Below are 7,185 nucleotides of genomic sequence, written 5' to 3'. Positions count from 1 at the left end.
GTCCCTCTCGCCGGCACTTGGCCCGGAGCACTGTGTGTGGAGCTGCACTTTCTCCTCTGCCCTCCTCAGCCCCGTCGTTGTGACCCCACACACCCATTGGTTTCTTTTCTCATTTTCTCCTTCCTGAGCTCTCCGCACGTTCACGCCATGGCGGGCCTGGAGGCCTTAGACGATTGTTCTCACGATGTCCTCTTTGTTTGAGAGATATCTGGATGGCCAGGGACAAAGACCTAAGTTCGGAGATTTAAGCTCTAAGGCTGGAGACGAAGGTCTAAGGTGTGGACGGAGGTCTAAGGCTGCGGACGGAGGTCTAAGGTCAGGGATGGAGGTCTAAGGTCGGGGATGGAGGTCTAAAGTCGGGGTCAGAGGTCTAAGGTGGGGATGGAGGTCTAAGTTTAGGAATGGAGGTCTAAGGTGGGGATGGAGGTCTAAGGTGGGGATGGAGATCTAAGGTCGGGGATGGAAGTCTAAGGTTAGGGACGGAGGTCTAAAGTCAGGGATGGAGGTCTAAGGCGTGGCCACCGTTCTTTCCTTCAGAACAAGGCACTGCTGTCCTCGCCTAGCCAGGGCTGCTGCTGAGAAATCTGACGCCCTTGTGATGCTCCTTTTAGGAGGTTTCTCTTTCTTTCTTTTTTTTTTTTTTTGAGACGGAGTCTCGCTCTGTCACCCGGGCTGGAGTGCAGTGGCCGGATCTCAGCTCACTGCAAGCTCCGCCTGCCGGGTTCACGCCATTCTCCTGCCTCAGCCTCTCGAGTAGCTGGGACTACAGGCGCCCGCCACCTCGCCTGGCTAGTTTTTTGTATTTTTTATTTTTTAGTAGAGACGAGGTTTCACCATGTTAGCCAGGATGGTCTCCATCTCCTGACCTCGTGATCCGCCCGTCTCGGCCTCCCAAAGTGCTGGGATTACAGGCTTGAGCCACCGCGCCCGGCCCAGGAGGTTTCTCTTTCTATCCCAACGTTTTTTCAGTTTTCCTCTTGCCTCTGATGCGTCTGGGTCACGGGGTGGGGTTTTCAGGTGTGGCCTCCCTGACCCCTCATCCTTTCTGTGCGAGATCTTCCCCTTCACCCCAGCTCTGGGGAATCTGAGTCCACAGCTCCTGGGCTCCTCTCACCTCCATTCTTCAAAGCATTTGGATTTTCTTGTATATTTTTGGTCTCCTTTTCCTTCATAGCCACCAGCAGCAAGGCCCTGGCCTGGCCCCCAGGATGCCGTACACCCCACCTGCATCCCTGCCCTGGCAGGTTTGGAACTTTTCCTAAACAAATTCTTACCCTTGCTTCTGTCCTGGTCACGCCCCTTGTTCACGGGAAAGTCCACTGGCTCACTGATTGACTGCCTCCACAGCCCGGCCTCAGGCCCACCTGCCGCTCAGCCGTGTTTGTGCCTGATGTGGCCCACGCCTCCACTGCGCGTTCGCGGCTACCCCCCTGTCTGGCAGGCTGCAGGGTCTGTCCTGGGGGCCAGGGCGCCGTGGATCCCCCACATGCCTTTGAGGGAGGTGGGTTTCCCAGGTTGCTTTCCTGCAGCCCCGGGGCTTAGAGGACAGTGGATGGAGGAGGGGCCCGGTGATGTTAACCCCCAGCTCCTGTCACAACCGGTCACCCAGCCAGGGTTTTCCTCAAAGCCACCATTGACCGCGGCAGTGGCCTGTGGTGAAGGGGTGGATGACGGTCTGCAGACCAGGGAGCAGCAAGAGCAGAGCCCACTGCCCACCAGCTCCCCCACTGGAGCCTACTGGGTGGTTTCTAGAGTCCACACCCCTTCTTGCTTGGGGAGCTTCTCCAGGGCTGATTTTGAGAGTCGGCCCGCAGGTGTGGCCTCTTGGGCAGGAAGAGTTTGCTAACATCTGACGGCCCCTCCCCGGCCAGTGTGCAGTGCAGGGAGGAAGGTAGTTGAGGGCTGTGGAAGCAGCAGTCCTGGGGGCCCAGCTGGCTCCACAGCCGGCGGTCGGCAGAGCCTGCATCAGGGGCTGTGAGGAGGGGAGTGGGGACTCGAGTGCTTCTGGGGGTGACAAGGAAGGAGGGAGTGAAAGGCGGGTGCCAGGAGGTCAGGAGGGGGCCAGTGGCACAGCCCACCTGAACACAGGGGATGTGGGGGACGCCGCTCACCACAGCTGTCTGGCTGCAGCAGAGATCATGGCCCCGATGGAGCCCCCACTGCCAGCGATGAGGGAGCTTTCGGAGGCAGCGGGGCATGGGACTGTGCTGGGCTCCTGAGCTGTGGGCCCCAAATCAACTGTAGTGGACAGCAGCCCCAGGGCCTCACCTGCTTGGCCTGAGAGCCAAGGACGGGCCCGTGTCAGCCAGGATCAGGCAGAGTCGGCTGCAGACCGGGGAGGCTGGGTCTCTCTCAGTTGGTTCGGGGCCCACGGCTCACGAGCCCTGCACAACATTTGAAAGCAGGCATCCAGTACTGAGGAAGGACATTGGGCCAGCAGCCGTGCTTAGGCAGGTGGCCAGAGATGCGGGAGGACTGGACAGGTGTGCAGGGTGTTGGAGAGGCCCAGGAATGCACCTGCTGGAGTAGACACAGTGTGAGGGGGCCCACCAGGGCTTCGGGAGGCAGGGCCTTCCTGGAGGCCACCGGCCCCCTTCCCACAGGAAGTTCCGGGCCTGGAAACGTACTCTCTGGCCGTGACTCCTGGAGCCCACCATCCGCTCACTCCTCCTGGGATCACGGCGGTGTCTGAGCCAGCCCTGGCCTGGCTGTGGACTGAATGCTCAAGCCACAGCCTCCAGGTCCTGAGCCCATACCCACGCAGTTAGCCCCGGCGCTACGCCTGTCCTTTCTTGCTTGGCACCACCCAGCCCACCCCTCACGCAACCGAGGAGCTGTGCTCAGGTTCACTTGAAAATGGAGCGGCCGCCCTGGTGTGTCGGTGGCCTCAGTGTCCTCTGCTCAGACTGGGCTCTCTGCCCTTGGGGGTACCTGGTTGCAGGAGGGGACGCAGGGTCTCCAAGAGGGCACCAGCAGGGATGGCAAGTGCGGCCCCTCCCATTTCCACCCTTTGACCCCAGGCCCATGCGTTCTACTTACTGGGGAGGAGATGCCAAGGACGCACTGCTTATGGGTTTAGGGCCTAAGCCCCGCCCTGGAGCGCAGCGCCCAACTCACAGCCCGTGGTCACCCGGCTGCCCCTGAGTGTGACTCTGCAGGGTGGCTCCACCCACCACCTGAGGGCCGCAGCTTGGGCGCTGCCATGCAGATCACCACGGCGACCATGGGTCCCGTGACACGGGCCTGTCATGCTGCCTTTGCCTAAAGCGTCCCCTCAGGTTCAGCTGTGTTATGTGGCATCCCGCACACGCACATCTCCCAGAGCCTGGGAGGACATCCCTTCCCTTACCTGCCAAGAGAGAGGAACAGACGCAGTGTGTGTTTTCCTGGGATGGATAACAGCATGTGTTTACAGCTTGTCACGGGGCAGTGGCACCCTCACACCCTCTGTCACCATGGGGCCCAAGGGCACCCATCACCTGGCAGGCCATGGAGCATCATGGTGACCCACTGTGCCGGGTGTCATGGCACTGGGACCTGGTGACACTCTGGAGGCCTGTTTAGACACCTCCCATTCCAGAGATGGAGATGGAGCCAGAAAGAAAATGGCACAAAGAACAGCCAGCGCAAAGCCATGTGGAGACCAAGGCCAGCGTGGCCGTGAGAGGCGGCTCGGACACAGGCCTGCGGCACACACCGAGGCCTGCGGCACACACCGAGGCCCGTGGCGCACACCGAGGCCTGTGGCACACACCGAGGCCTGCGGCACACACCGAGCAGCACACACTGAGGCCTGCGGCACACACCGAGGCCTGCGGCACACACCGAGCAGCACACACCAAGGCCCGCGGCGCACACCGAGGCCCGCGGCGCACACCGAGGCCCGCGGCGCACACCGAGGCCCACGGCGCACACCGAGGCCTGCAGCACACACCGAGCAGCAGGACCTCCAGCCTTCAGTGTGTCCAGCTGCTTCCTGTCACATTTCCTCGGACGCGGCTCAGCCAAACGGAACCATCAGGGACACAGGGTGTCCTCCAGCGTCGCCCTCAGCCCACTGAAGCCACACAAGGCCTCCTAGATTCCATAGCCACAGTCACACACCCGGCACCACCTTGGACCACAAACACAGGGGGGCGAGAAGTGACTGTGCTGTTTTCACAGCCAACGTCTTTTTTATTTGAGCCTAGACTCTTGGGCTCAGCCAGCGGGTTCCCTCTCCTTGGGGGTTTGTCCCAGGCTGTGGCTGCTGCGGCATGCAGAGGGCTGGAATGAATCCAGTCCCTGCCCTCCGCCTCTCCCTCCCCGGCGTCTGCTGAGACACACTCACCCCCTCCCAGGCCCTGCCCCGATAAATCTTTCAGCAGACGCTGCCCCAGATCCTGGCAGTAACATTTCTGGGGAGCCACTCCCTCCCCACTCTCAGGCCACGGCCCTGCTGGGCTGACCCTGCCCCCAGTTCCAGGCCCCAAGATGGCTCAGGTGGACCTGTCTCCTGAGGCTGCTTCAAGCAAGCACCACAAAGTGGGGCTCAAACAACAGAAACGTGTTATCTGGAAGTCCTGGAGGCCAGAGCCTGTGAAGAGAGTGTCGGCAGGGCCTGCTCCTCTGAAACTCTGTGCTGACCTCTCCCTGCTCCTTCGGTTCTGGCCATTTGCTACCAGCCTGTGGCAGTCCTGGGCCTGCGGTGACAGCTCTTCAGCCTCTGCCTCTGTCACCGCGCACGCCCTCGCGCGTCCTCACAGGGCAGCGTTTTCTTGTAAGAACACCAGTCCATTAGGATTGGGACCCACCCTAGTGACCTCATCTTTGCTTGATGACGTTGGCAACTACTCTGTTTCCAAGTAAGGCTGCGTTCACAGGCACTGGGATTAGGACTGCAGCACGCCTTTCTGGGGGACACAGTTCAGCTCGGAACAGCAGGCAATCCCACGAGAACTAACGTGCTTTTTCTAGAATTTCGGGAGAGGGGTTCATGGGCTTCCTCTGTCCTGTTGGCTTCGTGCTGGCCTGGCCCTGGGGGTCCTGGCGCTCAGGGCTCCCCAGGCTGGAGGCCTCAGCCTGACGCTACGCAAGCCCCTGCTCCAGCACCCCACCCCCACCCTGTCAGTGCTACCAGCTGAGCTGCCTTTTTATTTTCTGTGTTTAAAGACAGTTTCAGTAGGGTTTCTGGGGACCGGAGGGAGTCCGGGCTCCCCTCATTGCTCCGACGGGCCACAGGGCCTTGGACTGGCCATGCAGCCACTTCTCCAGCTCTGGGAGGGGCCCAGGAGCTCTGCCCAATGGGGATGGGGGTACAAGCCCCTCAGGCCCAAGTCCCCCAACTCTCTGGGCTTTTCTATCACAGAGACACCTGAGCTGGTCAGTGTGGAAACAATTATTCTTGCCATAATGTTTTTCCTAGTGAATCTTTAGATCTTGCAAAGAAAACCCACTTCTTTTTTTTTTTTTTTTTTTTTTGAGACGGAGTCTCGCTCTGTCGCCCAGGCTGGAGGGCGGTGGCCGGATCTCAGCTCACTGCAAGCTCCGCCTCCCGGGTTCACGCCATTCTCCCGCCTCAGCCTCCTGAGTAGCTGGGACTACAGGCGCCCGTCACCTCGCCCGGCTAGTTTTTTGTAGTTTTAGTAGAGACGGGGTTTCACCGAGTTAGCCAGGATGGTCTCGATCTCCTGACCTCGTGATCCGCCTCTCTCGGCCTCCCAAAGTGCTGGGATTACAGGCTTGAGCCACCGCGTCCGGCCAGAAAACCCACTTCTTATCTCAACCTACACCACCACCTACACCGCCACCCCTGCCAGCCGAGGCCTCTGCTGCAGTCAGCGCTCCCTGGGACCCCTCCTTGTGCCAGTCCCTTCCTCCCAGGGGCTCAGAGCCCCCCTGAGAGGAGAAGTACCTCAGTGAGTGCCTGCTGCGCCCATCGGCCCCTTGTCCTGGGCCACAGAGGAAGCAGGAGTCCCAGCCCCAGGCCCCCCACCCCGGCCTACTCCAGCCCCTAAGCCTCCTGCCTCGGCAGGCCCCCAAACCCTGGTGCGCTCCAGGCCACATGAGCACATCAGCATGCCTGCGGTCCATGGCTGCTGTCGGACACACACAGCGTGTCCACTCGGGCGCCGGCCGGGGCTAGGACTGGTCTGGGCTGCGTCTTCAGCGTTGGCCCTGCCTGTGTTCCCCCTCCCCACTCGGGCTCATCTGCACCTGCCCTCAGACTATGCACACAGGGTCCTCTTGGGCCTGCTTGAGATGCCCTGAAGGCAGAAAGCCTTGGGTGCGGGTAGGGCTAGACCTCTGTCCCCAGCCTGGGTCGGCACAAAGCCAGGGGGAGGTCTTTGGAGAGGATGTCAGCTTGAATGGGCAAGGAGAGGACAGGGAGAAGGGAAGTCATGGCAGAGGCGGCCTGCGTGACGGTCCCACGGCAGCGTCCAGGCCTGCGTGAAGGTCCCACGGCAGCGTCCAGGCCTGCGTGACGGTCCCACGGCAGCGTCCAGGCCTGCGTGACGGTCCCACGGCAGCGTCCAGGCCTGCGTGAAGGTCCCACGGCAGCGTCCAGGCCTGCGTGACCGTCCCACGGCAGCGTCCAGGCCTGCGTGAAGGTCCCACGGCAGCGTCCAGGCCTGCGTGACCGTCCCATGGCAGCGTCCAGGCCTGCGTGACCGTCCCATGGCAGCACCCAGGATGAGCCCCAAGCTACGGGACCATGGGCGCAGCAAGGCAGCTGCTTCCTTGTGCGGCGCAGGCGTGGAGGGCGGGGCCCCTGCTGTGATGGGGAAGGCCTCACTGTGGAAAGGGACCCTGTGGTCGGCTGAGCTGCCAGGAGCTGGGTGTGCCCGCAACTCGAAGAGTGGCCGTCAGAGCCCCTGGGGGAGGCGGGGAGGCCACTGTGCTTCAGGGTCCTGCCTGGTGAGCGCTGCTGTCCCCTTCCAGGAGCCAGGCTCAGCCCAAACCCTGCCCCAGGTGCCGGGAAGGAGTAACTAGAGGCTGCCCTGGGCCTCAGCCCTGTGACTGGCCCCGTGGAGGTTCTAACAGAGACCCCACACGCCCTGCCTGGGCGGGGAGGCGACCCAGGGCGTCAGGAGCCAGGGCGCCTGCCCCTCCTCCCCAGGGGAGAAGGGGAGGGGTCATCAGGCCTGCCTGGCACAGGCCCTGGTGCAGACATGCCGGCCTCCCTGGCAGCTGTGCTGGGATGCC

At 62.0% G+C, this 7,185-nt stretch overlaps 1 long non-coding RNA gene across 1 annotated transcript; it reads right to left on the bottom strand.

Annotated features, from left to right (window-relative positions):
* Positions 1–2,895: 2,895 nt before the first annotated feature.
* LOC117079473 lies at positions 2,896–4,736 on the bottom strand. The gene is made up of 3 exons (XR_004435462.1): positions 4,627–4,736; positions 3,040–3,349; positions 2,896–2,931 (listed from the first exon to the last, which is right to left on the bottom strand). It is a non-coding gene; the product is annotated as an uncharacterized LOC117079473 (long non-coding RNA).
* Between the last annotated feature and the right edge of the window lie 2,449 nt (positions 4,737–7,185).

This window comes from Trachypithecus francoisi, unplaced genomic scaffold, assembly GCF_009764315.1.
Source record: "Trachypithecus francoisi isolate TF-2019V2 unplaced genomic scaffold, Tfra_2.0 Lachesis_group7, whole genome shotgun sequence".
Taxonomy (NCBI): domain Eukaryota; kingdom Metazoa; phylum Chordata; class Mammalia; order Primates; family Cercopithecidae; genus Trachypithecus; species Trachypithecus francoisi.
The sequence above is the reverse complement of the archived record's forward strand: the minus strand, read 5'-3'. Positions and strand labels throughout refer to the sequence as shown.